Here is a 10,485-nt window from a genome sequence, read left to right as displayed (position 1 = left end):
CTAAGATCAAACGTGATCCTATTATAATCCATGTTATGAAAGTTCACAGTCTATGAGATATGTTTTACTCCTCGATGTCATTATGATTTAGGCAGGCGTTTGTTTTGCCAATATCGTGATACAGCATTTTTTTTTTATAATGGTCATTTTGAAGACGGAAATTATTTCTGCTTTTAGAAAAGGTAATATTTCTTTCACAGCAAAATCTACTTTATCCCTTTTTTTTTTTAATTACATATTCTTAGATTCATGTATCGGTATTCCATCATATGTATTTAGTTTCGTTTCGCTTTGTGTGTGTGTGTGTGTGTTTTTTTTTTTTTTTTTTTTTTTTTTAGGGGGGTCGGGGAAGGAGGCGTGAAAACCAGGTCGCAAAAAAAACTACAGTAAAGATAATTTATAATCTACCCCCAAACGATTTACACATAAGTGCCCAGAATCTTGACTTGAAAGAATTAAATAAAGACATAGTTCTGCGTCCGAAACCTGACTATCAGTCAAACGGATAAAACAATATGAAACCTAGATTAATAAGAAAAACAAAATAGGGATCGAGGCCGCCGAACAGGCAAAATTAGATGATGCTGAATAAAATAATTTAATCAAAGGTGCTTGAAAATAACCTTTAGACCCGCCTAAGGTTATTTTTTACCATTTCTTAAATGCTACCCTGCAGCGAGCATGGCAGACAATTCTCTCTCTACCTACCTCTCTTTCTCGCAAATTAAAAATGCCTCTCTGTCCCCTATCTCTTTCTCTACTAACAACACAAAGGTTTCTTAAAGTGACGATCCCAGCTTGTTTGTTCCACCCTTTATCCTATTTCTAGAAACGCGGACCCCTTGCTGGTCAGCGATGTTTTGTAGCCCATTGTAAAGAAGAAAAAAACATACAATACTCTGGTACGTTGGAAAGGCTTTGCAAGAGTACTATAAACTACAAATTATTCAGAGTATACAAGGTTTATTGAAACCCACAAATTTATTTGGCTTTCGAAGTGGCCTTCTCCCTTCCTCCTCAGAATTCACATGATTAGAATTTTTGTTGTTTTTTTGTCACAATTCTGATCAGTTGTATTACGGGAGGAGGGGAGATGGTCCCTCTGAAAGCTAAATCACTTTCGTTTCCGTGTTATGCAGCTTTTACTTAATTTTACAAACATCTTTACTCACTATTGTTTACTCTCTATACTATAAAACGAACTATAATTATACCTACTAACTTTCAAAGACCTAAATAAGATAGGCTTGGGGCGGCTTGGGTAAGATTTATAGGAGAGTCTAAACGCTAATAACGGAAATATCTGAAAATTATATTTTTCTAGTAAAGTTGGAATGCACTTATTCATCATGAGCCTTTTTAATTGATGTACGAGTATTATTATTATTATTATTATTATTATTATTATTTTTTTTTTTTTTTTTTTTTGCTCTATCACAGTCCTCCAATTCGACTGGGTGGTATTTATCGTGTGGGGTTCCGGGATGCATCCTGCCTCCTTAGGAGTCCATCACTTTTCTTACTATGTGTGCCGTTTCTAGGATGACACTCTTCTGCATGAGTCCTGGAGCTACTTCAGCTCTAGTTTTTTCTAGATTCCTTTTCAGGGATCTTGGGATCGTGCCTAGTGCTCCTATGATTATGGGTACGATTTCCACTGGCATATCCCATATCCTTCTTATTTCTATTTTCAGATCTTTGATACTTATCCATTTTTTTTCCCTCTCTTTCTCTTCAACTCTGGTGTCCCATGGTATTGCGACATCATGAGTGATACTTTCTTCTTGACTTTGTCAATCAACGTCACGTCTGGTCTGTTTGCACGTATCACCCTATCCGTTCTGATACCATAGTCCCAGAGGATCTTTGCCTGATCGTTTTCTATCACTCCTTCAGGTTGGTGCTCGTACCACTTATTACTGCAAGGTAGCTGATGTTTTCTTGCACAGGCTCCAGTGGAGGGCTTTTGCCACTGAATCATGCCTCTTTTTGTACTGGTTCTGTGCAAGTGCCGGGCATTCACTTGCTATGTGGTTTATGGTTTCATTTTTTCGTATTGCACTTCCTACTATGGGATGGGGAGATGTTATTTCTGTCTATCGTACTTTGAACATATCTGGTTCTTAGGGCCTGATCTTGTGCCGCTGTTATCATTCCTTCAGTTTCCTTCTTTAGCTCTCTCTGTAGCCATTGCCAATTGTCATCGCTGGCTAGTTCTTTAGTCTGTCTCATGTATTGTCCGTGCATTGGTTTGTTGTGCCAGTCCTCTGTTCTTTCTGTCTTTCTCCTGTCTCTGTATATTTCTGGGTCTTCGTCTACTTTTATTAGTCCTTCTTCCCATGCACTCTTTAGCCACTCGTCTTCACTGGTTTGCAGATATTGCCCCAGTGCTCTGTTTTTCGATGTTGAACCGCAGTCCTCTATACTTAGTAGTTCCTCTCCCTCCTTCCTTTTCTCGTGTTATGTATAGTCTGTCCGTATTTGCTCTTGGGGGTGTAGTGCTTTGTGTATTGTCATTTGTTTCCTGGTTTCTGATCTATGCTGCGGAGTTCTGCCTTCGTCCATTCCACTATTCCTGCCTGTATCTGATTACTGGCACTGCCCATGTGTTTAGGGCTTTTATCATATTCCGGCGGTTGAGTTTTGACTTGAGTATCGCCTTGAGTCTCTGCATATATTCTTTCCTGATCGTGTCCTTCATCTCTTGGTGTTTTATATCTCCTCCTTGCCATTATTCCCAGGTATTTGTATCCTGTCTCATCTATGTGTTGATGTTGCTCCCATCTGGTAGCTTTATCCCTTCAGCTCTCGTTACTTGCCTTTTTGTATGTTGACTAGGCGCATTTTTTTATTCCAAACTCCATTCTGATGTCCCCAGATACAATCCTTACAGTCTGGATTAGGTATCTATTTCCTTGATGCTCTTACCATACAGCTTGATGTCCGTCCATGAACATCAGATGGTTGATTTTGTTGCCTCTTTTCTTGAGTTGGTACCCGGCATCCATTTCTGTAGTACTTTTGTCATGGGAACATGGCTATGGCTACGTACGAAGAGTAGTGGGGACAGTGAGTCGCCCTGGAAGATCCCTCTCCTGATATTAACCTCTGCTAGTCTTATTCCAGAGCTTGTAAGTATTGTATTCCAGTTGCGCATTGATTTTTGAGGAAGCTGATGGTATTTTCCTCTGCCCCATATATTTTCAGGCATTCTATTAGCCATGTGTGTGGTATCATGTCGAAGGCTTTCTTATAGTCTATCCATGCCATGCTTAGGTTGGTTTTCCTTCCTCTACTGTTCTTCATTACCATTTTGTCTATCAGGAGCTGGTCTTTTGTGTTGGCCCCTACACTTCCTTCTGCAGCCTTTCTGTTGGTGGGGGATGGTGTTTGTCTCCTCTAGGTAGTTGTATAGCCTTTCACTGATGATACCTGTTAGTAACTTCCACATTATTGGTAGGCATGTGATAGGCCTGTAGTTACTGGCTATATTTCCCTTACTCTTGTCTTTTTGTACTAAGGATGTTCTTCCTGTGGTCATCCATTTGGGTGCTTGGTGATTTGAGATACAATGCTGGAGTTGTTCTGCTATTCGTGGGTGTAGGGCCTTGAAGTTTTTGAGCCAGTATCCATGGACTTCATCGGGACCTGGGGCTTTCCAGTTTGGCATTTTCTTTAGTTGGTGTCTGACTGTGTCTGTCGTGATGTCTGTGAATCTTTGTTTTATTCTCCCTGTTTCTTCTTCCTTGACTTCCTGGAGCCATGTTGCATGTTTGTTGTGTGATACTGGTTGCTCATATGTTTTCCCAGAGTCTCTTACTTGGTTCGGCTTCAGGAATTTCTGGGTGGTTGTCTTCCCTTCTTAGTTGGCTGTATAGTCTTGTTTTCTGGTTGGTTCCGAATAGTTTTGTTCTGTTGGTATCCCTTATTCCTGTTTCATGTACCGTTGGATCTTGTGTGCTTTGGCCTTAAGCCTCTGTTTTACATCTTCTATTGTGTTGTTTAGTCCCCTCTCTTGTACTTTGTATTTCTCGTTGAGTTCCTCCCTTGTTTTCTTGCTTCTTAGCCTTTATTATTATTATTATTATTATTATTATTATAATTATTATTATTATTATTATTATTATTATTCAAAGAAAACTCATAATCACATGAGTCAATAAAATGGAAAAGTAAATCCACAATAACGTGTTTGTTTGATTTTGTTATTTAAAATATAAAGCAGAAAGCTTTCGATGACCTGCACGGTCCTCCTTGTCAATCTAAATATAATTACACAAAGTGACTTTTAAAAAACTTTGTTTTTTTTTACTTGTTTACAAGTAGGTTTTTTGAAGATGGGTAGTTGACTCTTCACATTATCCCCTCATTCTCTAGCGGCAAACCAGCTAACCGCCTAGATCGACGAAATGGCAGTTCGACTCTTGAATCACCTGGTCGGTTGTCCATAGCAGCTTGGTTGGGCGCCTGCAACCAGGGGCACCAGGTGGGTCCCCGTTACCTGAAAGAAAGATGAGGCAGCGGCAGCATCAGAGGTGGCTAGATTATCGGTGTTATCATTATGCAAGCTTTCCATATTATAATCTCTTATAAAATGACAGCAAATCATTTCATTAAAAATGAAATCTTCCTGTGTAAAGGCTTTATTGCCTTCCATGTAGAGATCCCTTTTAATAATTGCTCCTTCAACCAACCTTCTAATACCTGTATCTTTACTATTGAAAATTACTTTTGCCTCCTTCCAATTTATGTGGTGTTCGTCATTTAAACTATGTGAGACTAGTGCATTATTATCAGAATGCAAATTATAGGCTCTTTTGTGGTCATTGATTCTGATTGGTAGTCCCCTCCCATTTTCTCCGCAATATTTCTTATCGCAATCCAGACAAGGTATTTCATAAACACCAATTTCTTTGTTAACGCCTTGGCTGAGTTATTATTTTGCATGAGACAGCCTTTGAGTGTATTCATATAGTTGAAGACCAGGTCGACCTTTTCTTCATCTTTTTCATTAACTGTTTTCCTAATATTTCGTAAATTAGGATTAAATGGTAAGGTTAGATATTTTTTTTTATCTTTTTTGTATTCATATAGACTTTTGACGTAGAAAAAAATCCTTTTGTTTTTTATAAATGAAGGCATTATTTATGATCCAAATCTAAAACCACTCATTTGGGTAAGATATGTCGACGATGTCTTCGTAATTTTCCAAGGTAATCAAATAAACTTCGAAAAGTTTTTCAGATATGTCAATAGCATATTACTTTCCATTCAATTTACAGTGGAATATGAAGTGGAAAATAAGCTGCCCTTTCTGGATGTTTTGCTATACCATGACCCTATTACATTTAGTTTTAAATTGACTGTTTACGGAAAAGTGACTAATGCTGAAGCTAATGTCCACTTCTACTCTTTTCTTAATAATGAAGTAAAGCAAAGTATAATGATAAATTTAATTCTAAGAGCCTTTAAAACATGTGATCCTGGATATATTGACAGCGAATTTCATCATGTAAAAGAAGTTTTTGGAAAATTATGCCATCCAGAAAATTTCATAGATAATGCCTTCATTAAAGCCGAAAGGATTTCTACATCAAAAGTCTATACGAATACAGAAAAGAATAAAAAAAAAAGGATCTAACCTTACCATCTAATACTAATTTACGAAATATTAGAAAAACAGTTAATGAAAAAAGCAAAGAAAAGGTCGATCTGGTGTTCAACTATAAGAATACACTTAAAGCAGGGGTTCTCAAAGTGGTCGATATCGACCCCTAGGGGTCAATGGAACAGGGGTCGATGAATAATTAATGGGTCGGTGAATGTTCACTGTTGGGGTCTACAGGACCAATGAAGCCTCCAATTTGAAATTCTCGTTAATAATTTATAAAATCTCATTATCAGACCTTAGCATAATATATATATATATATATTATATATATATATATATATATATATATATATGTATATATACATATATATATATATTATATATATATATATATATATGGTTTATATATATATATATATATATACTATATATATATATATATATATATATATATATAGTATATGTATTATATATATATATAATATATATATATATATATATATATATATATATATATATATATCTATATATATATATATATAGTAGTATATATAGTATATCAAATATATATATGTATTTATATATATATCTATATATATATATATGTGTGTATATATATATATACATATATAATATATATATATTATATATATATAATATATATATATATATACTTTCTTGAATTTGAAAAAAAGAAAGAAAAATAGATAAATAATTCTTTCAATACAAGATCTCAGAATTTTCAACAGAGCTTGCAACACCGAGCGTGCAAGCGTATCCGCCACCCCACCTCGTCCCACCCACATCTCTTTCACTGTCTCGCATATAGTAGTTCAGTGCACACTCAGCTCTCGTTATCCCTGAACTGTATTTTGGGACGTCCATTAAAAAATGTGATTATAATGGCTGCTGTTGCTGCTAAGAAGAAATGCCGACAGTATTCTCAGGAATATTTGAAATATGGATTCATTACTTCATTAACAAATGACACCGTACCATTGTGCCTAGTGTGTGAAATGACTCAGTAATGATGCCATGAGACCTGCAAGGATGAAGGACCACCTTGAAAGAGTTCACTCTGATGAGAAAAACAAAGACCTTGACTATCTCAAGACACTAAAAGAGAAATTCAAAAGTCGTTCAAATATCAAGAATTTTTTTCAAAGCACCAGCCAGTGCTGATACTGAAGGAGGTTTGAAAGCCTCATACAACATCTCCCTCATGATAAGAAAAAAAGGAAAGGCGCACACTATCGGTAAGGAAATCATAATCCCGGCCATTAAAGAAGTTATAGAAACTGTTATGAAGAAAGACTCTCGCTCTCTTTTGAAAAATTTGCCATTAAGTAAAAGTACAGTGCAAAGAAGATTTGGCGAAGTGGCAAATGACGTCGAAAAAACTTTGGTATCGGAACTTCTTTATAGTAAGTTATGTCTCCAACTTGATGAGTCAACTTTTGGCCACTCCAATCTTCTCGTGGCATATTTGAGGTATTACAGTCAAAGTCAAAAGGACATTAGTATTGATGAATTTTTGTTTGCCAAATATCTCACAGCTGATGCAAAAGGTGAGACAATTTTACAATGTGTGCAGCAGTATTTTGAAAAGCACAATGTAACTCTTTCCAATATTACTGCAGTGGCTACTGATGGTGCACCAGCGATGGTGGGTCGGTACAGAAGATTTGCAAGCCTACTCAAACAGAAAGTGCCTGATGTACGTATCGTACACCTTGCACTGCACAGACAACATCTTGTAGCCAAGAAGCTCGGTGATGGACTGATGGACTGCATGATGCTTTGAAAGTGTGCATCAGGGCAATTAACAAAATCAAAGCACATCCACTTAACTCGCGATTGCTTGCACTGCGGTGCGAAGAGAATGATGATATGTATAAGCAATTACTCCTGCACACTGAGGTGAGGTGGCTCTCTAGGGGTCACAGCTTGCAAAGACTTGTTGTCCTACATGACTCAACTGTTCAGTTCCTTGCAGACGTGGACTCATCTTTATGTGAAGAATTAAAAAATGCAAAAATTCCCTGTTCTATTTAACAGACCTCTATACTAAATTTAATGAGACACAAAACTGACTGAAAAGTAAAGATGTTACCATCATTCAGGCCAGGACAGTTTTACTAGGATTCCAAGGCAAGCTTTCCTTGTTTAGAGCTTCACTGTCACGTAGAGATTTTCAGTATTTTTCAAACTTACAACAGATACAAAGTGAAAGCATTTCTGATGGGGACATAGAAATTTATATGACTCATTTGGAGAATTTAATTGAAGACTTTAAAGTGCGCTTTGAAGACCCGGAAAATATGAAAGTGCCAGAATGGATTCCAACTCCGTTTGATGTTGAAATAAGGAATGCAGATATTGCCTCACACCTGGAAGAGGAATTCATTGACATGATAGTGGACCTTGAAGCAAGTGCCTTGTTCAGAAGAAAAGGTCTCCGTGAATTCTGGATCAACGAGCACAACGTTGCTAAATATCCTTAGCTTTGTACAGTAGTTCAGCCATTTTCACTTGCTTTCCCATGCTCATACATGGTTGAAGCTGGTTTTGGTCATGCAAATGCAGTCTTAACTAAACAAAGAAGACTGAGCCTGGAAGAACGAGGTGACCTACGGCTGAAGCTCACCAACCTTCAACCTAATATCAGTATCCTTGTTAAATCCCATCAGGCGCATCCTTCACATTAATGATGTCAACAGTGGAAGAAGAAAATGGTATGTTCCATTGAGAATCAAGTTACTGGTGCATCTAAATTTCTAAACATTTTCTTACTGTGTGTTACTTTTTTATCATACTGCATGTCAAGTGCTAAACTAATACTACTAAAATTGATTTTGACGTTGTTCTTTTTTCCCTTGAATTATTAATAATTAAATGGTAGGCTAGGGGGTCGATAGAAGATTTGAAACTTCATTGGGGGGTCGATGAATTAAAAAGTTTGAGAACACCTGACTTAAAGACTGGCTCATGCAAAATAATAACTCCAGCCAAGGCGTTAACAAAGAAATTGGTGTTTATGAAATACCTTGTCTGGATTGCGATAAGAAATATTACGGAGAAAGTGGGAGGGGACTACCAATCAGAATCAATGAACACAAAAGAGCTTATAGTTTACAAGCTGAGAATAATGCACTGGTCTCACATAGTTTAATCGTTTAAATGACGATCACTGCATAAATTGGAAGGAGTCAAAAGTAATTTTCAATAGTAAAGATGCATGTATTAGATAATTAGAAGGTTAGTTGAAGGAGCAATTATTAACAGGGTTCTCTCTATGGAAGTTAATAAAGCCTTTACGCAGGAAGATTTCATTTTAAATGAAATAATTAGCTGTCATTTTATAAGAGATTATAAATGGGAAAGCTTGCATAATAATAACACCAATAATCTAGCCACCTCTGATGCTGCCGCTGCCTCATCTTCTTTCGTTCAGGTAACGGGGACACACCTAGCGCCCCTTGTTGCAGGCGCCCAACCAAGCTACTATGGACAACCGACCAGGTGATTCAAGAGCCCAACCGCCACTTCGTCGATCTAGGTGATTAGCTGGTTTGCCGTAAGAGAATGATGTGAAGAGCCAACTACCCATCTTCAAACAACCTATTTGTAAACAAGTAAAAAACAAAGTTTTTTAAAAGTCACTTTGTGTAATGATAGTCAGATTGACAAGGAGGACCGTTCAGGTCATCGAAAGCTTTCTGCTTTATATTTTAAATAATAAAATCAAACAAACATACTATTGTAGTTTCATTTTTCCATTATTATTTTCATTATGATTACTATTATTACTATTATTATTGCTGCTTCAGCGGCATTAATTTTGTCGATTTTTTTCAGTGCCTTTCTTATAGTGGCTTTCTCGTTACTGGTAAGGCAGGTGAATAATTCTCCATAAGGTTGTGATTTCTTTATTTAGTTATAACAAAATGCTTTTACAAGGTAATTCTAGTTATAATTAGTTATTGCGACTTTTCGTCTGGGGTCTCGGCACTCCTCATTCAAGAGCACAAGCCATTCCTTAAACACCACATAAGAGGCTTTTCCCTTACCAACAATCAAAAGGAAAAATACCACCATACCACAACAGGATAGCGACACCAACGATGACAATCCCGACAAAGCAAATCAGAATAGTGCCAGCAGCGACGTCACTCAGCAGTCGGCCAACCAGAATTCGGACCTAGATGAATTCAGAAATCTCTCAGCAATCAAAATCGGACCCGCGATGACGTCACGCAACCCCGGAGATCTGCCAGACTACAGCAAAGAACCATCAGGCTATGAGATTGACTTGAAGTTGGCCCCAACAGCCAATGGGAGACCAGCTGTACACGCGCAGCCAACCAGAAAGACCCCCTATTGAGCCCCCTGAATATAAGGAAGAAGTACACCATGTTCCACAGTCTCTCACTCACCCTTCGCCAAGAGGAGGTCTGGAGAACCAGACGAAACGTCGCAATAGGTAATCATAACTAGAATTACCTAGTATAAACATTTCATTATAATTATATAAAGACATACATATCTATACAGAATTTAGCCCACATACAGCATTTACCATTATCGTATTAGGACTAATATCAGAGAATTACTCACCTGCCTTAACAGTAACGAGAAAGCCGCTATAAGAAAGATAGAGTAAAACCTCTACAACATTAATGCCGCTCAAGTAGCAATAACATTCAACAAAATCTGTTTAAAAGAGTCTCCTACCAAATATTATTTTTATTATTGAATAACTATGAATCCCGTTCAAGAGATATGAGGATAAAGGAACCTTTCTGGTTGGTGACAGTTTTAGAAATATACCTGAAAACCCTAAACTTTTCAGTTTAATAGAACATCGTGTTTAT

The 10,485-nt window shown here is 37.1% G+C and overlaps 1 pseudogene; it reads left to right on the top strand.

Annotated features, from left to right (window-relative positions):
- LOC135221213 (zinc finger BED domain-containing protein 5-like) overlaps positions 1 to 8,319 on the top strand; it is a 39,146-nt pseudogene extending 30,827 nt beyond the window's left edge.
- Positions 8,320 to 10,485: the final 2,166 nt, after the last annotated feature.

This window comes from Macrobrachium nipponense, chromosome 2 (genome assembly GCF_015104395.2).
Source record: "Macrobrachium nipponense isolate FS-2020 chromosome 2, ASM1510439v2, whole genome shotgun sequence".
NCBI lineage: Eukaryota > Metazoa > Arthropoda > Malacostraca > Decapoda > Palaemonidae > Macrobrachium > Macrobrachium nipponense.
The sequence above is the reverse complement of the archived record's forward strand: the minus strand, read 5'-3'. Positions and strand labels throughout refer to the sequence as shown.